General features: G+C 47.1%; 1 protein-coding gene across 1 annotated transcript in view; it reads left to right on the top strand.

Annotated features, from left to right (window-relative positions):
- The first annotated feature begins 205 nt into the window (after positions 1 to 205).
- KIAA0040 (KIAA0040 ortholog) overlaps positions 206 to 18,143 on the top strand; it is a 40,283-nt gene continuing 22,345 nt past the window's right edge. The window contains exons 1-2 of the mRNA XM_055084171.1: positions 206 to 567; positions 15,365 to 15,437. The gene's annotated coding sequence lies outside the window, so the exon portion shown is untranslated. The remainder of the gene's footprint in view (positions 568 to 15,364; positions 15,438 to 18,143) is intronic.

The raw sequence follows: 18,143 nt of genomic DNA, 5'->3' as shown, positions 1-18,143 counted from the left end.
GATCCCTGGGATCTTTGGTGCCTCCGTGAAAGCGACTGGGACTGGTTCCGCAGGCTCCTGAGCGGCTGTGTCCTGCAGGAGGCGTGTTCCGGGACCGACAGGGCACCGACACTTAAGGGCGGGGCAGGGAGGGGGTAACTGGCGGGAAGTCGGGGTGGGAGGGAGGGCGAGTCTGGGCCGGCCGTGTGCACCCAAGTCCAAGGGCACCGGGGTGGCGAGTTTGGGCCAAGCCCCGGGAACGGGAGAAGGAGCGAGTCTGATTCAGGAAGTCAAGCCTCTGACATCAGGGGCAGGACGGAGTTGGAGTGAAACCTCAAAAATGCGAGGCGTCGGCCAGCGGGAGGGCAGGGAACACAGAGGGCGCCTTTCTCGCAGCCGGAGGCAGGTACGCGCAGCGCGGGGCGGCCCCCGCTGACCCTCCACCTTGGCCTGGCCCGCGCGGGACCCGCAGGGGCTTCCAACGAGACACCAGGACCTCGCCCCTGCGCCCGAACGCTGGTGCACTGGCAGCACCCGGCGGACCCCCGAGCGACCACGCCTGCAGGAAGCCCTCCAGTGGACTCAAGGGTGAGTCTCAAGATATTTTTGTGGTTGTTGTGTGTGTGTGTGTGTGTGTGTGTGTGTGTGTGTGTGTGTGTGTTTTAAAACACTTTTTGAGCTGCCCTCCCTTTGCAAGGGGGCTTCCCGCTCCCTCCTTTCTTTAGAAGATTGAGACTAGCCCCCTAGATAAGTGAAATTTAAGGATTGTTTCCAAACAGCCTCTTGCCCCTTCGCAACTTCACTTCCAGTGTTCCCCCGCTTTGCGAGGATTCTTGGCAGCCTTACTTCTGCTTCTGGGCTGAGTCCACATGGGTTCCTAGTGGGGTTTGGGGTGGAGTTCTCCGACTCCCGTTGACAACAGCTGCCGGCAGGAGCGGCTTGAAAGGGACAGAGGGACATTCAGTTTGCTAACGAAAAAGTCAAGACCTGAGACCCTCCAAAAATCACCCCAGGCTCAGAGGTTTCTAAATTATCCTAGGTGAAGCCAAATTTTCAAGGGGTCTAAGAAACTGGCCACCGCGAAAATATGGCCTGGAGCCAGGGCTGGAATGGGAACCTGTCTGTTCTTCCCCGAGCCTCTGGGGGGATCTGCCTTGACACAGACTGCTTGCTAACTTCTTCACCTCTCTCAACAGTCCCACTCCTAGTCCCTCACCCCACCCATGAAGGTGAAATGGAGGACACAATGAGACCTGTTTCCCTAGTATTTTGAAGAGTTTCACAGGAATACATTATAGTAGAGTTAAATTATGGACATTAGCTAGTGGGAACACCAGTCCTGCCTAACCGAAAGGGAAACTGAAGCAGACAGGCACTGCCCTAATTTCTTAGAGAACATTGGCAGCCCACATGCTAGCTGCCTTGCAGGACTGCTCCACAGAGTCTGTTGAATGAGGAAGGGTGGTACACTTGAGCATCTGAGAAGCACTTTCCTTCCAAAGCTGTTGCATTTCATTCACTCAGCTGAAGTTCATAAGAACCTGCAGCTAATTTGAAGGGACCCTCATTCTGAAGTCCTGTTGGATAACAGGAGAGCTTGAGTTATATGGAACAGGACTGGAAGACAGCATTGATGCTAGGTTGTTCCTAACCTCTATACAAATGGTTTGCAAGTTCCGCCTATAGGATTCAGCAAGGATGTCACCATCAACTCCTGGTCTGATGTGTCTACCTTTCACCTGTGCTGGGCTGGGGAGGCAGCTGTATTAAAAAATCTGATCAAGTCCTTCATTTCATCTGAAATTCTGGCACCCCATCCCCACCCCAGATACAATTTTAGGAAAGAAATGTATTGCAAAACAAATGTTTCTCCAGCCTTCAAACTTTGTTAATATTTAACCTGTGGAATAAAGAAAGGATCTTTTCTGTCCTCTTCCCTGAAGACTAACCCCAAGAGAGTAATGAACACTCAACAAGCAGAGTCACTGATTTCATCAAACAGGGATGTACATCCATCCCATCCATTCGTTCAACAGTTACTGTACCCGCTGTGTGCCAGGCAGTATGCCGGGGCCTTGGAGTCCAATTATCATGATACAGTTTCTGCATTTGAGGACATGAAATCTGGTAAATGAGACAGAGAAACAAACTACAGTTCAGAATAATACACATCATCATAGCAATAGCTACAGGACACTAAAACAGTCCAAAGGAGGGAGTGAATATATCCCCCAGGAATTATCTGCAGAAATGACGGATGAGCACGTTTTGAAAATGATTAGGCATTCCCAGGAAAAGGGTATTCCAGACAGAGGAAAGAGCATCTGCAAAATCAATGGCAGGTTGGGGGAATTGCAAGTAATGGGGATTACACTACTGTACCAAGAATGGTGAGCTCTTTCCTGTAGCAGTGGGAAGTCATTTTTTAAACAGGGAAACAGTATGGTCAGATTTGTGTTTGGCGAGAGAACTGATGGCCAGATGGAGGCTGACTTGGAGAGATAAAGAACAGAGATAAGGAAGACCTCAGCTAAGATAATGGCATAGGGAACTGAGAAAAGGGCATGGACTTTAGTGGTGTTTAGGAAGTAGATTCAAAGGTACCTGGTGACCAAGTGAACGTGGCAAAGGAGGAATGAGTGGAACAGAGGATTACAAGGTGTTGAGCTGGGGATGGGGAGATGCACCGTGATGCTTGTAATGGAAACCACATGAACTAGGGGAGAAGTGGGCTTGGGAAGCAGATTTTTGAAGAAAACGATGAACACTTTGGACACATTTAAGTTGGATGTACTCAGGGGATGTCCAGGTGAAGATATATGGGAGGCAGTGGGCACACAGGCCTGGAGCCCAAGGAGAGGCGGAGGCTGCTCCAACGTAACTATCTCAGATGCTGTACAAAAAAGCAGTGTCGAAGGAAGCTAAAGAGGCCTGATTACACTGTCAGTGAGACCACTGGACCCTGAAGAGTCTTGGATTTGCCAGTAATGGCCTACAGGTATTATTTTCATACTACACAGTGACTCCCAGATGACTCTCTCTCGACTCCCAAGGTTTTCCCCAGATGCCTTGCACGGTGATACCTAAAATGTTGGCGAGAACCCTGAAATGGCACACAGGTGGTACAGATGCATTTAACCGAACAAGTAAATCCCCAAGAATCACTGCCCCATGTGAGAAATGAATACTTTAGTTGAATTGTAAAATCTGCAGAGACATCTCCGGAACTCATACCCCAAGTCTAGTCATGGCACCTGTGTGGGAGAGTCCTACTTTCACTAAAACAAGAAGGACAACTTTCTCAGACTAATTCTAAACTGCTATAGAGTGGTCCTTGAGGTCTGGCTGCCAATGCCCAGATCAGGATCTTATGTGTCCTGGTGTGGAAGAAAAAAACTTTGAACTTGGAACTAGACAGACATGGGTTCAATTCTTGCCTTGACCACTTACTAGCTGCCCTTGAACAAGTCTTTGAATCTCTCAGCTTCATTTCCCTTTATATTTAAAATGGAGATAATTATATCTCACCAGGGCAACAGTCAGAATCAGAATCAAATTGAAAAAGAAAGTACATTTAATGTGCTACATAAATTGTAAGGTTCTATAAAAATGTAAGGGGTTTTTATTAGTAGTACTAGTCTTTCCTCTTGAAGCTACCAAATCAGATGGACTGTGTAGGTGCAGGATCTGGGCAGCGTCTTAGGCCCAGACTCGCAGCTTTTTAACTGCATGAAATATTTTAAGGCAGTAATTATAAAAGTCTCCTTCCATCAGAGCAATGACATGCATCTATTCTGGCCACTTCTCTTTTTACTCCTTACCTAACGTGGTCAGAGACCAAAGAAGTAAATGCTCTCCTAAAGCGTATGCAGGTTGAGCGGTGCACAAGGGCTCCTGGGAGCTCATGGGGCTGAAAGCAGTCAGGATGCCACTTGCTAAGCCACAGACCCACCCCCTTTGCAGCCAAGTCCACCCAGAGGGGACACTTTTTTCCTAATCCTCACCAATGTGCTAGTTGAACCAGTAGTGGCCCTGAATCTGAGCATCTTTTGATGGCTTAGATGTCTCTGTGTCTTCTCCCAGCCAGAGAAGCCTGACATATTCCAACCCAGTGAAGCTCAAGTTTTATGCCAACATCCAAACTTTCAAGTAAACAGACTCCCTGTAGGGGCTGGTTGTTGAATAAAGAAAAGGAAATAACCACAGACTCAGAGACTTCAGATGGAAAGACACTTTAGAGATGAGCCAGCCCCTCCCCTCACTCCACAGATGAGCAAACCAAGGTTCAGGGAGGGAAGTGTGTGCCCAGGTCAACAGCTGGTTAATGGAGGGACCAGAATCCAAGTTCAGGAATAGCAAACACTCTCTGGACTTTCTATCACCTGGACCTTCGGTGCCTCACACACAGGGACACACGCAGGCACTCAAGTGCTGGCAGAGAGGAAAAGCGAGAAGATTCTACTTGAAGGCTGAATCTTCCCCGAGTGGTCTCTGGGGATAACCCGGAGCAGACCTTCAGGAGATGTGGGCAGATCTCCTCCTCTAAAACAATCTCTATACCACACGCATCCCTTCTGTTTCCTCGATGTCAATCCTTAAACTGTTCTCAAGAATTCCCAGAGATCCCTCAAGAAGGAAAACAGCATTGGGTGCCTTAATGAACCAAAGCCTGTTTATAGTGTTTCATGAAACTTATCATGGAGACTGTTTCCAGACCAGTGGGTGCGTCAGCATTACACATCAAATATGATATTCAACTGACCATTCGATGAGAAAGGCTCTAAGCGAATCACAGGAGCTCGTGAGACTCATCACAGGCATAGTAAGAGATAAAACCGTGACAGACAGACTTTCCCTCTCCAAGCAGCAAAAGGAAAATCTACAGCAAATTTTTGGATGGGCAATCCCCAGGGCCACCGACCAGCTCAGGTTTCTGACATTTCTCCCACATCAGCCCGAGCCATCTGAACAGAGCACCACCTGGGGACGTCAGTGGCCCCTTAGTGGAGACCGGGCAAGGGTAGCTGAGTTCCAAAACGAACTTCACACAAACACAAGATTCCTTTCTTAGGGCAGCTCCCAAGGGGCTATGGCAGTGTCCAAACCAAATCCTGGACCTGGGAAGAGACTTCCTCCCACGTCTGTAAGCAAACTGCTCCACGGAATTTGTTGCTAAGAAATGAAGGAAAACCGAATCATAGCCGTGTTTCTTGGTCAAAATTGAAGATTGTGTTTGTACGTCATTGCAGACTTGCCCTTGCTCTTAACTGTCTATAACTCCTTCCTGTTAGGATGTTTCTCAGTAGACTTTTATTCTCCTCAGATACAATCCTAATTTCAAGCCGGACAGGCTTAAGTAAAGCCCATCAGCAATTTCTTTTCATTTTCCAGGCAAGTCATAAGAGAAAACTGGCAGAAGAGAAGGGGGAAAAAAATGTAATAGCAATAAGGATAGTTGTATGTTACAGTTCTTTTAGTCTTCAAATTGTCCTGAGAAGGAAAAGCTAGGGGTACACAGGTTTAGAGATATGTATGAAGGCTGGGGCTTGGGGACGGAGAAAGAGGCAGGGGAAACTGGGACATTCAATTAGCTTTACTGTTAATGGGAACAGAATGGCACACGGTGCACATGCTGGGTCTTAACCCTAAATGAGGTGTGACCGCGGGCACCTTAAATAAGAGAAGAGAAAAGCTGCATGCGAGTCCGGAGCCTGCTTTTCCCACTCCAACCCAAGGAAGATCCTGAGGCTGTGTCCTTTCTAGGTTTATAATCTTAGGTTCCTATGCAGCTCCACCAGTGGGACAAGGTGCCGGCTTTCAAAAGCCCTTCTGCTGTAAAAGTCCCACCGTAGCCTGACATTCCAGAGAGCCACTCAGGCACACGGGCCCGAAATCAGCCAGGAACTAACGCTGGGGTCAAAGTGACCTTCCCAGTGATCAGGGACCGGGAGCAAACAAATGTCCATCCAACTTTTCTTGCTCCCATGAATCTGTAGTGTGCACACTAGGCTCTCCATAGCTATTTGCTGAATAGTGGTGCTAAGAATTTGAGGCACACAAAAATGACAGCCACTGCTGCCTCCCAGCAACCCACCAGGTTGCTTTACGAGCACATCACAGTGGTTTACTCAACATCATGCTGGGGAGAAGCGGCAAGGCTGGAAGAGAACACACCACTCTCAGGGCCAGCCCTGCAGACCTACCCCATCTGTCAAACCCCTTTCTTGTAAGTGACTCATGGCTCCCACCCTCCCCTCCCTCACTCCTCCTTCCATTCCTGACCTGAAACATCCCCCTGTTCCTGCCCAAGGCCCACAGTCGGCTGAGTAGCAGTTGCCAGTGCAACCTGGCCATGGCCTAGATTAAAACCTCCAGACTCATTACGTGGGTGACCCACCCCATCCCATAATGAGACCTCCTCTGGGAGAGGGGAGCACATTGGCACAGCACACCACCCAGACATGACCTGCTTGCTCAGAGCTCTCCTGGTTTCCAAATTGGAAACTCAGACCCTGCCCTGTGGGATATTTGGCCCAAAGCCTTCTCTGGTTCAGGAGAAAAGCAATGATGCGCCGGGTGCCTTAGGACACTTGCTGATTTCCAACTACTGTGTTCTTTGTAGTTTTGCATGAAGACATTATTGACCCCTCTGAGGAAAGAGCTGATTTTTACTTTGTTTTCAATGGATGGATGGCACAGGTTTCCACGGCTGGATGTGGAAAGAATATCTCATTTCCAGACAGAGATACTGCATTTCCCCCTCCCTGTCTGGGACAAGAGGAAGGGATACAGTCACAGAGCATGTGACACACAGGGAAGAAGGTCTGATGCTCCTGACTGACATTTTCCAGGAATAAGTCTTCAGTGGTTTAAAAAATATTATTCCTTCAATAAGGAGTACTGCAACCACTGAGGTATGTGGTCATTCAACATTTGGTATTGGAGTGAATGAATAAATACACACTAAAAAGATAATCAGTGACGTTATACTTCTCAAACCATTAATAATGGAAACTACACCATTCTTTTCCATTTAACCATCAATCAGCTTTCAAGAAATTTTGTGTTATTTCCTCCCACTTTTTTTATTGAGGTGAAATTCACATTACATAAAATTAACCATTTTACTGTGAAAAATTCAGTGGCATTTAGTACATTCATGATGCTGTAGAACACACCACCTCTATCTACTTCCAAAATACTTTCATCATTGCAAAATAAACCCCCATGCCCATTAAGCAGTTACCTCCTATTTCTCTCTCTTCCCAGCCCGTGGCATCTACCAATCCGCATTTATGGATTTATCTATCCTGATATTTCTTATAAATGGAAATGTATGCCCTTTTGTGTCTGGCTTCTTTCATTTAGCATAATGTTTTCAAGGTTCATTCATGTTTTAGCATTTATTGGTGCTTCATGCTTTTTCATGGCTGAATAATATTCCATTGTGTGTATGTACTACCATTTGTTTACCTATTCATCTGTCGATAGACACTTGGGTTGTTTCTACCTTTCGGCTACTGTGAATAGTGCTGCTGTGAACATGCAGGTACAAGGATTTGTTTGAGTACCTATTTTCAATTGTTTTGGGTAGATACCCAGCAGTGGAATTGCTGGATCATAGGGTAACTCTATGTTTAACTTTTTGAGGAACAACCAAACTGTTTTCTCTTCTCCCACATTTTAATCAACATATTTATAAATTCACTTTCCTTTCTTGAGGATAAAGTGCATACTAAGTGGCATGCTTTCCCATGCCTGGTCCCTTATTTGTTGCCTTTAATCTTATGCTTTAAGGAAAGATATTAAACCTGGCTTCTTGTGGTCCTAGAGATGCAGAGTTATTTGGATGCTTGAGATAGATAATATTTGGGTAAACTCTAAATCCTTCTTGGTGTAGCTGAGTAGTAAGCAACAGATAACACCAGCAACATTTATGGAGGACCTTATGTGTGCCGGGCACTGCGTTAAGAAAGTCACACACTTCTCACTTAACCCTCATGACAGTTCAACTATGATACCTATTTTACAGAAGAGGAAAACTAAGGTTTCTACCAAGAGCAAAGTTCTCTTCCTCTGGCTCCAGAGTATTATCTGTAAGCCTCTCCTACAAAGAAATTCTGCAACTGCCACCAATGATGAATCAGAAGCTGTTCAATATCTTGGGAACTTACAGTCTACTTTGGTGGATGGATGGATAAAGAGGCAATTATAATACAGTGTCATCAATGTTATGATGGGTGTCACAACAGGGAGGGAGTGCACTTAGCCCAGCTCTAGGTGACAGACTTACCAGAGGAGACAAAATCTAAGTCAAAGTTGTTATTTCATTTATAAATAAATAAGCCTTTGTGGCCCTTGGTAAGGCTTGACCCTCCCCCATCCTCCCTTTGGCAACACCACCTCATCATTCCTAGTGCCCAGTGTCTGGCACACAGTAGCTGCTCATTAAACACAGGTTAATAAACACGTATGCTTCTGCACATGGAACTTCCAGCCCCTGTCACACTGTTACAGAACTCCAATGCCTGGAACTCAACTCACGTGCTTTCTCAAAAAAGCTGTGGCCCAGGCATGAGGGGAAGGAAATTAGAAAAAGCCTAGAAGGGCTTCTGTTGTTCTCTCTACATCTGAACAGGCTCGCGTACATGAGAAGACGGGGGAAGAAGGGTGGGGAGACGGAGGGGACTGTGAAGACATCTCCCCACACCCAGGTGAGGAGTCTGCAGAGGTGCCTGGGATCCTGAAGCAGAACTGGAATGAACTGCTAAACCACTTTAGCAAACCGTACGTTCTCCATTTCATCTAAGGTTGTGTTGTTACTTTAAGACTCCTAGCTCACAGCTATCTGGTATCTGGGGCAATTCACCTCACCAACAGGGACAAGAATCAGTAGCCCCACAGAAAGGTCTAGACTCTCCCCAGTTGATAATCTCACTCCTCCTTCTCAGGGGTTTTCAGTGAGACTGGTTCACGTTCAGCACCTCTCTACAAAAGGAGAACTGTAAAAACTCGTAGGAGCCCTGCTGGCCTTGCTTTAGAAGGCAGGAGCTGTCCCAGCGTGGCTCTGGCTGCATTTTTTTCATACACATTTCTTAAATGTCTTTGTGTGTGCCAGACACTATACTGGAGGCCGTGGGGAATTTAAAAAACAAAAACAGGCACAGATCCCACCTGCAGGGGCCTACTTCCTATGCCTAGGAACCTGCCAGCCCTTAGCCGTAGTCCTGCCCCCTCATCCAGAGGTGGAAGAAACAGCCTCCCCCCTGGGATTAGAGCCTGTCCTGGGATCTCTGCTTGCTGGTGCCACCCTCTCTTCACCCACCACCCAGGCTCTGTATGGTGTGACTCTCAGCATCCCTGACACCTGCTTCATCCCTGCTCAGGTGGCTCCCCAGGCTCTGACCAACTTACCTAAGCCATAAGCTGCTGCTTTGGGTTCCTACCCCAACTGTGAAAGCAAGGCCTTCTTGTTCTGCACAGGCCCCAGTCCTGGTCCCCATCCACTGCTGTAACTCTACCCTGTTATAGCACTCGTGACCTGGTCCTGCAGAGGCCAATGCAAAGCTTGTGGAGATATGAGGACTCAGTCTCCCAGGAATGAAAATGTGGGCACCATGGCCTGCAGGAAGTAATATACAGCCTCACAAAGGCACTCTCAACTCTGGGTCTTTTCCATCCCATAACCATTCAGTCAGTTCACTAATCAAATGGACAAGCATTTATTGAGCATCTACTATGTGCCAACAATGAACTAGGCATGGGGGATTCCTAGAGGAAAAAACTCTCAAACAGTCTATAGTCAAGTGGGAAAGCAGACAAGAACAGCATCTGTACCATAAGAAGACAATAGTAAGACAACACAAGTATCCAACAGTATCTTTCACCCATTGTCAAGGAGGTAATGTAGGAGAGAGGGACAGAAATGTTCAACCATGATGATCTCTATGTAACCCATGATTGCAAGAAAAGCCCCAGGCCACTAAATTTTCCTTTCTCTTACCCTATCTGGTGGGGGCAGTACGGTACACAGGTCAATCTCTGCTGCAGTTCTACAGGCCAGAGCATTCCTCACTGGCTCTGCCTGAGATAACCAAAGCGTCTTGCCATGCTACACACAGCAGTCATCAATCACTGTGGTCCCTTCTGCATCCTTGACCTCCCCACCGCTGGATCATAGCAGGGCTCACAATGTCAACACCCACGAGGCCTGACAGATAAAGCTAACATTTATGGAACACTTACTCTGTGCCATGAGCTGCTTTAACGACATGATACAGATGATTTAACTCGTCTGATTTCCATAACAATTCAATGACATAGAATCTCTTCTGATTCTTCTTTTATAGTTGAGGAAACTGAGGCACAGAGGGGTAAAGGGACTTTCCAAGGTCAGACAGCTAGTGAATGCGGGAGGGGCAACCTTTGACCCAAGCTGATCCGCCTGAAAGAGTAACACAGGCGGTGCGGGAATACAGGCAGGACCAGCTGTGCTGGAAGCTGTGGTTCAAACAACCTCTCTTCACTGGTCACATCTACCTCAGGGGCTTCCAGCTTGCAACCTGTGGTCTAGGTTTGCCCTTCTTGCACAAAAATCTCATTTGGTTTCTACCAACCTTGGGCTAAATGTTACCAGTATTATTACATGGGTAGGCTAAGTGTGTGTGTGTGTGTGTGTGTGTGTGTGTGTGTGTGTGTGTGTAAGAGAGAGAGAGAGAGAGACCCCTATGAACTTGTGCCAGCTGGAACCGGCTTTGGTTACCCTTGTGGCCCCAGATTTGAATTCAGGATTATCACCAAATTTAAGAACATACAAAGGAATAAAGCGTGTTTGGAGTTGAGAGGGAAGGAGGCAGGAAACTCACTATCCACTCAAATTTTCTTACACAATAATCTGCTTTCATGGTTAAACATGAAAAACGTCCCCTGAAGGTCCTTGGCCCAGTGTATCATCAGTTACTCCCTGCCCTGTCCTTGAACACTCAAGTCATAATAAGTAAGAAGGTAAGGAGGGAGAGAAGGTCTCCCAGTAGCAGCCCTTCTCCTCAGGCCACTGGAATGCCATGGATTAGAGCAGCTGGCTGGGAGAGGGCCGAGCAGGCGTGAGCTGCTTGTTGCCATGGTAACAATGGGAGATTCAAAGTCCCCAGATCTTGGCCCGGTGCCTAGGCCACCTTGATTGGATTCTTTCTCTGAGCCAGCTGTGCTTTCTTGAGCAGTCTGGAATCTCTTCGTTCTCATCCTCACTGCATTTAATCATTCCATTCTCCCTGCAGGTGCCAACTCAAATCACACCCTCCTTGAAGCCTTGCCTAGATTCCTCATTGGAATTAACAGCTTCCTCTGTGCTGTTCCCATAACCATTTGTTGGCATTTCCCCTGGGACACTTAAATAGTCATGCTTCATAGTTCCCCTGTGCTCATCCATTTCCCAAACAAAAAATAAATTCCTTGACTTCACAGTCTACATCTTTAGTTCAGCTTGGAATCCCTTACCCAGGTTGTTGGCAGGTTTCTACATCTTGTTAGGCAGCATTAGCTGGGAGAGCCCTAGAAAAGAGAGAAGTTCCTGGTGCACATAGTAGGTTCTCAACTAATGTGCACTGAATTAAATTGTGTGCTGCTGTGCTGCAGAGAGGGGAGAGGGCGGTTCCTGGCCTCCTTGGACTCAATTGTGTCAATAACCCAGGTTCAGGGAAGGAAGAAAAAAGCCAGCAAAGAGTTCCTCCCTCTGGAGAAAAAACAGGGAGAGCTTTTTGCAGTAATAACAGTGAGACAGTGAGACGCTGACTGCTACACACACGTACTCTACTCAGTCGGCTTGGCATCTGAAAATTACCAAATGGAATGATATCAATTCATGACACCAAAATATGTTAGGAACACAGCCAACTGGGGCTTTCCAAAAACGTGGCGATAACCTCACTTTCAAGTGACATAATCATAATATTCAGTATGGCACCCCGTGAGGCAAAGGCACATATCTATTTGAGGCCACTGATCTTTGGAAGTCAGGTCTCACTGCTGTCATCTCTGTTTCTTGGCACTGACAGCCTCACTGGAGATTCAAAAGTAGCCAGTCACCAAAAGAGGCCTGCAGAGTGTGCTTGCAGTCTGGAATGCCCCAGAATATCTGGCATCTGAGCACACTCTGAGCCCAAGCTGAATGAATTCTCCAAACCCAGAATACTGAAATTCCAATTGGTAGATTTTTTCTTTTCCTGAGTATCTTCTATCTGGCCACAATGCTGGGTGAGAACCCAGAAACCAGGGTAGCAGAATGGAATGAGCACTGGATATTTAGGGGTAGAACCGCCACATCTTCCATGATCAGCTGTGAGACCTTGGGCAACTCATTTAATTCCAGTGAACCTCAGTTTCCTCGTCTATAAATATGGTCATTCATTAATTCAGCAAATACTTTCCAAGAACAAAACAGGTCCCTGGATGCCCTACTGGGAATAGATTCTGTCTAGAATGGAAGAAAGATGATTAAATAAAATGAACCTAAAGTGGGTTGAGGGCTATGGTAATAGTATAGGGACAGTGATGGGGCACAGGACAGGGGCTCTAAACATAATGAGGTCACAGAAAGTTTCCCAAGGAGGATGATATTTCAGCAGAGACTAAATGCACAGAGACCAGGAGAGTGGGGGGTATTGGTTGGGGTGGGATTGGGAGAGAGTTGGGGGTTTCAGATAAAGAAGCTTGCATGAGGCCCTAAAGCAGGAGGGACCACAAATCTCAGGGAGTCTGAGAAATGGAAGGTTTTGTAAACTGAAAAAGTGACTTGTTGCCATTGTTTGCTCCTCTCTTGCTGCTTTTTAGGAGTTAGTGGAGTAAGGAGAGTATCACTCTGGGAAACGGGAAAACTAGAACCCAGTCTGCCCTTGGCCACTGACCAGCTTTGCAATTTTAAACAAATTTTGAACACCCATTTCTGTTCTTTATTCACCTGTGAAATAGGGCAAGAAATCCCTTCTCTCCTCACATTACAGTGGATTTAATGAAGAAATGTTTGCAGAAGCTGTTAAAAAATTAAAACGAGTTATTAAGTGCAGGGTCTTTGCTAGGACTTTTCCCAATCATAAATAAACGCAAGCCCATTCAGACTGGAGAAGTGACTGCATCAGGGTTTTTTTTTCCCCCCTGCCTCCCTTCCCAAGGGATCAGGAGATAAATAGCAGTTTCCTTCTGATTGGTTTGGTGATATGTCATTTCAGTTCATAATCCGATTTTGTCTAAGGGAGAAAGTACGCTATTAATAAAAGCGTTTGTTTTTAATTGTAATATTTGTGATTACTGAGCCTGGCTAGTTAGGGCAGACTGGCCATGAGCCCAGGGTGGGGCTTAATCCTGCTCTGGCCAAGGCATACTTCGAATTACAAGAGGGATCAGGTAAGAGAATGTAGCCTCTGAAACACTGACGCCGCTACCTGTCTTCTGCTCACCAACTTTCAGGGCTTCCCTGGGGCCCATTACTGTACACCAAACCTATGTTGAGCCTTCCCAGCCCCCTGAAATCTCACCAGCCCTGCCGGTACCACCTCATTTCCCACTCTTCCTCAGGAGGTTTCTTCATTGCCTTCCCAGTCCCAAACTCTGTATGTGCTGGCCTCTGGACCTCTACTCTTGCTTTCCCATCCTACCCAGCTCAGCCCAGATTCCCTTCTCCCACCCAAATGTCCAACCCTGGGTGATAACACCCAGCACAGGGACCCCACCCAACCTCCATCTCCTCCAGGTGGCCTCTCCCTTAAAACCTAAGCCAGGCTTCCCTGGTGGCGCAGTGTTTAAGAATCCGCCTGCCAAGCAGGGGACAGGGGTTCGAGCCCTGGTCCAGGAAGATCCCACATGCCGCAGAGCAACCAAGCCCCTGTGCCACAACTACTGAGCCTGAGCTCTAGAGCCTGCGAGCCACAATTCCTGAGCCTGCGAGCCACTACTACTGAAGCCTGCGCGCCTAGAGCCCGTGCTCCGCAACAAGAGAAACCACTGCAATAAGAAGCCCCCGCACCACAACGAAGAGTAGCCCCCGCTCGCCACAACTAGAGAAAGCCCGCGCGCAGCAACGAAGACCCAACACAGACAAAAATAAATTAAAATAAAAAATAAATTTAAAAAAAAAAACACAAAAAACCTAAGCCAACATTGATCCCTCTCCTTTCTAACCGTGCATGATTTTGGCACTTCCTGATATTTACCTTAGCCTTTAATTGCTTGTATTATTTTTGAAAATTAAACTGTGAAGAGCATTATCAGCCTATAAAGAATCTCATGCACATATTATTTGACTTTTACAACAACACTGGATGGTGGGTGGAGTCAGTGGAATTATTATTTTCCCATCCGAGATGGGGAACCTGAGGCCTGGAGATTCGGGGACCTGCACTGTCACCTCTCAGGACTTACCATGTTCTAAGTTTCATTAAGAAACTCTCCTAGGATGGGAACCAGATCATTAACTTCTTTTTTCCCCTCAGCACCATGTTGATCACACAGCAGATAGTTATTAACTAACATTTCTTGAAATGAAATCCATAAGCAACTCCGGAAAAATAATTGGAATGGCATATTTCATTGATGCACATCATTGCTATTAGTACTATTAGCCTCTTCATGTATAAAGAACAGTATGCTTGCAGCATTATTTTTATTATAGTGACCCAGTAAACAACCTAAGGGAGGCTCTCACGTGTTCTATACAAATGTCCCCACCCCTGCCCCCGGGGGTCAATCAGAGGGCAGCCACTCATGCAGGTTCTGCCCCCTCTGCTCTTGCACCAAGCAGCATGGCCCCACTGCCTCCTGGCAAACGATGGAATGTGCTTATCAGAACTTGCCTGGCAGGGTGGACATGCTGGGCTAGCCCTTGGCAATCTGGAGTCATTTGGGCACATGGAGGATCCAGGTTGCCCAGAACCACTGCAGAGCCAGGTGCAAGAGCCTCGAAGGTTGGGGTGGGGTAAGGGTGGGGTCCATCCATCCATTCTGGGTTGGAGGTAGGAAGACCTCCCAGCGTGGGAGCCAATTTTCTAAGAATTTCAGGCCACTGTGACTACCTGGCAGAATTGAGGAGTGTTGTTTGTTGCCATGTCCCTACACCTACCTGGAATAATACCAATTATGACTCTCAATTTTGTACAGTTCCTAACAGCCTAGGAGCACATTCACATGCACTGTTGCTCTGACACAAGGACCCTCCCTGCCAGGCAGGTAGTCACTTCCAGTTGGTTGTTGACTTTGGAAAGTACCTGCATACAGTCAGACCTTCAGAACTGTACCAAAGGACTGAGAGGAAAGCCAACCCCCTCCCAGCCCTGTCCCCGATGCCCTTCCGTAGAGGCAAGAATGCTATCTGTCACTTTCTTGTGTCTCTTCCCAGATTTCCCCCATTTTGGAGATGAAGAAGCTGAGGCCCAAAGCAACTGAATGACCTTCCCGAGGACGCATACTGAGTAAGTCACGGGTGAGAATTTGAACTGGCTTCTCACACCACTATGAACTTCCCCTGCACTCCAGGCTATATTTTAGCCAAGAATTCAGCTCATGAAAATCTACAAGCATGTAAACAAATAAAACCAGATAAATGTCAAAGCCAGAACTGGAGGCCTGGAGCTCCATAGGCTGTCCACTGAGAAGTGGAGCTGCCTACCCCTCTCAGGGCACTCCAAGCCCCTTCTCTGGCTGTTCCAAGCCAACTCCCATCTCTAGGACTCTCTCCTGCCTTCCACCTAGCAGGGGCAGGACCATACATCCTGACCGTTTTGCTCTATCTAAGTGTTCCCACCCAATGTCCTATTTCTTCAAGACCCTGATACTTTGCGGGTTGGTCTGATAACAATATATATGTGTATATATGTGTGTGTGTATGTGTGTATACATATACATATATGTGTGTGTGTACACATATATACATATATATATATATATATATATATACACACACACACACATTCTGGGCTGCTAAGGAAAGATAAAACTTAAGGCTGGTACAGAGCCTGCAGGTGGTCCAGGCCTGAGGCCACACGTAGAGAGCTGAGAGACAAGATCAGAATTCCCTGGCCTTTCGCACCATCCCCCCACCTCCCAGTGGCCCCATGTGCTTTCCAGAGAGTCTTCCATAAAACTTTGAGGCCTCCAGGCAAGAATGGAGCAGGGGTGGTGGATGGGGAGGAGTGACGGGGTGGGGCTGAGGGAAGAGCGAGAGTGTGTGTGTGTGTGTGTGTGTGTGTGTGTGTGTGCGCGTGTGTGTGTGTGCGCGTGTGTGTGCGCGCGCGCGCGCGCGCGGGCTTTCCAAAAACGTGGCGATAACCTCACTTTCAAGTGACATAATCATAATATTCAGTATGGCACCCCGTGAGGCAAAGGCACATATCTATTTGAGGCCACTGATCTTTGGAAGTCAGGTCTCACTGCTGTCATCTCTGTTTCTTGGCACTGACAGCCTCACTGGAGATTCAAAAGTAGCCAGTCACCAAAAGAGGCCTGCAGAGTGTGCTTGCAGTCTGGAATGCCCCAGAATATCTGGCATCTGAGCACACTCTGAGCCCAAGCTGAATGAATTCTCCAAACCCAGAATACTGAAATTCCAATTGGTAGATTTTTTCTTTTCCTGAGTATCTTCTATCTGGCCACAATGCTGGGTGAGAACCCAGAAACCAGGGTAGCAGAATGGAATGAGCACTGGATATTTAGGGGTAGAACCGCCACATCTTCCATGATCAGCTGTGAGACCTTGGGCAACTCATTTAATTCCAGTGAACCTCAGTTTCCTCGTCTATAAATATGGTCATTCATTAATTCAGCAAATACTTTCCAAGAACAAAACAGGTCCCTGGATGCCCTACTGGGAATAGATTCTGTCTAGAATGGAAGAAAGATGATTAAATAAAATGAACCTAAAGTGGGTTGAGGGCTATGGTAATAGTATAGGGACAGTGATGGGGCACAGGACAGGGGCTCTAAACATAATGAGGTCACAGAAAGTTTCCCAAGGAGGATGATATTTCAGCAGAGACTAAATGCACAGAGACCAGGAGAGTGGGGGGTATTGGTTGGGGTGGGATTGGGAGAGAGTTGGGGGTTTCAGATAAAGAAGCTTGCATGAGGCCCTAAAGCAGGAGGGACCACAAATCTCAGGGAGTCTGAGAAATGGAAGGTTTTGTAAACTGAAAAAGTGACTTGTTGCCATTGTTTGCTCCTCTCTTGCTGCTTTTTAGGAGTTAGTGGAGTAAGGAGAGTATCACTCTGGGAAACGGGAAAACTAGAACCCAGTCTGCCCTTGGCCACTGACCAGCTTTGCAATTTTAAACAAATTTTGAACACCCATTTCTGTTCTTTATTCACCTGTGAAATAGGGCAAGAAATCCCTTCTCTCCTCACATTACAGTGGATTTAATGAAGAAATGTTTGCAGAAGCTGTTAAAAAATTAAAACGAGTTATTAAGTGCAGGGTCTTTGCTAGGACTTTTCCCAATCATAAATAAACGCAAGCCCATTCAGACTGGAGAAGTGACTGCATCAGGGTTTTTTTTTCCCCCCTGCCTCCCTTCCCAAGGGATCAGGAGATAAATAGCAGTTTCCTTCTGATTGGTTTGGTGATATGTCATTTCAGTTCATAATCCGATTTTGTCTAAGGGAGAAAGTACGCTATTAATAAAAGCGTTTGTTTTTAATTGTAATATTTGTGATTACTGAGCCTGGCTAGTTAGGGCAGACTGGCCATGAGCCCAGGGTGGGGCTTAATCCTGCTCTGGCCAAGGCATACTTCGAATTACAAGAGGGATCAGGTAAGAGAATGTAGCCTCTGAAACACTGACGCCGCTACCTGTCTTCTGCTCACCAACTTTCAGGGCTTCCCTGGGGCCCATTACTGTACACCAAACCTATGTTGAGCCTTCCCAGCCCCCTGAAATCTCACCAGCCCTGCCGGTACCACCTCATTTCCCACTCTTCCTCAGGAGGTTTCTTCATTGCCTTCCCAGTCCCAAACTCTGTATGTGCTGGCCTCTGGACCTCTACTCTTGCTTTCCCATCCTACCCAGCTCAGCCCAGATTCCCTTCTCCCACCCAAATGTCCAACCCTGGGTGATAACACCCAGCACAGGGACCCCACCCAACCTCCATCTCCTCCAGGTGGCCTCTCCCTTAAAACCTAAGCC

Source organism: Physeter macrocephalus, chromosome 4 (genome assembly GCF_002837175.3).
Source record: "Physeter macrocephalus isolate SW-GA chromosome 4, ASM283717v5, whole genome shotgun sequence".
Classification (NCBI taxonomy): Eukaryota; Metazoa; Chordata; class Mammalia; order Artiodactyla; family Physeteridae; genus Physeter; species Physeter macrocephalus.
This window is presented reverse-complemented; position numbering and strand designations above follow the sequence as displayed.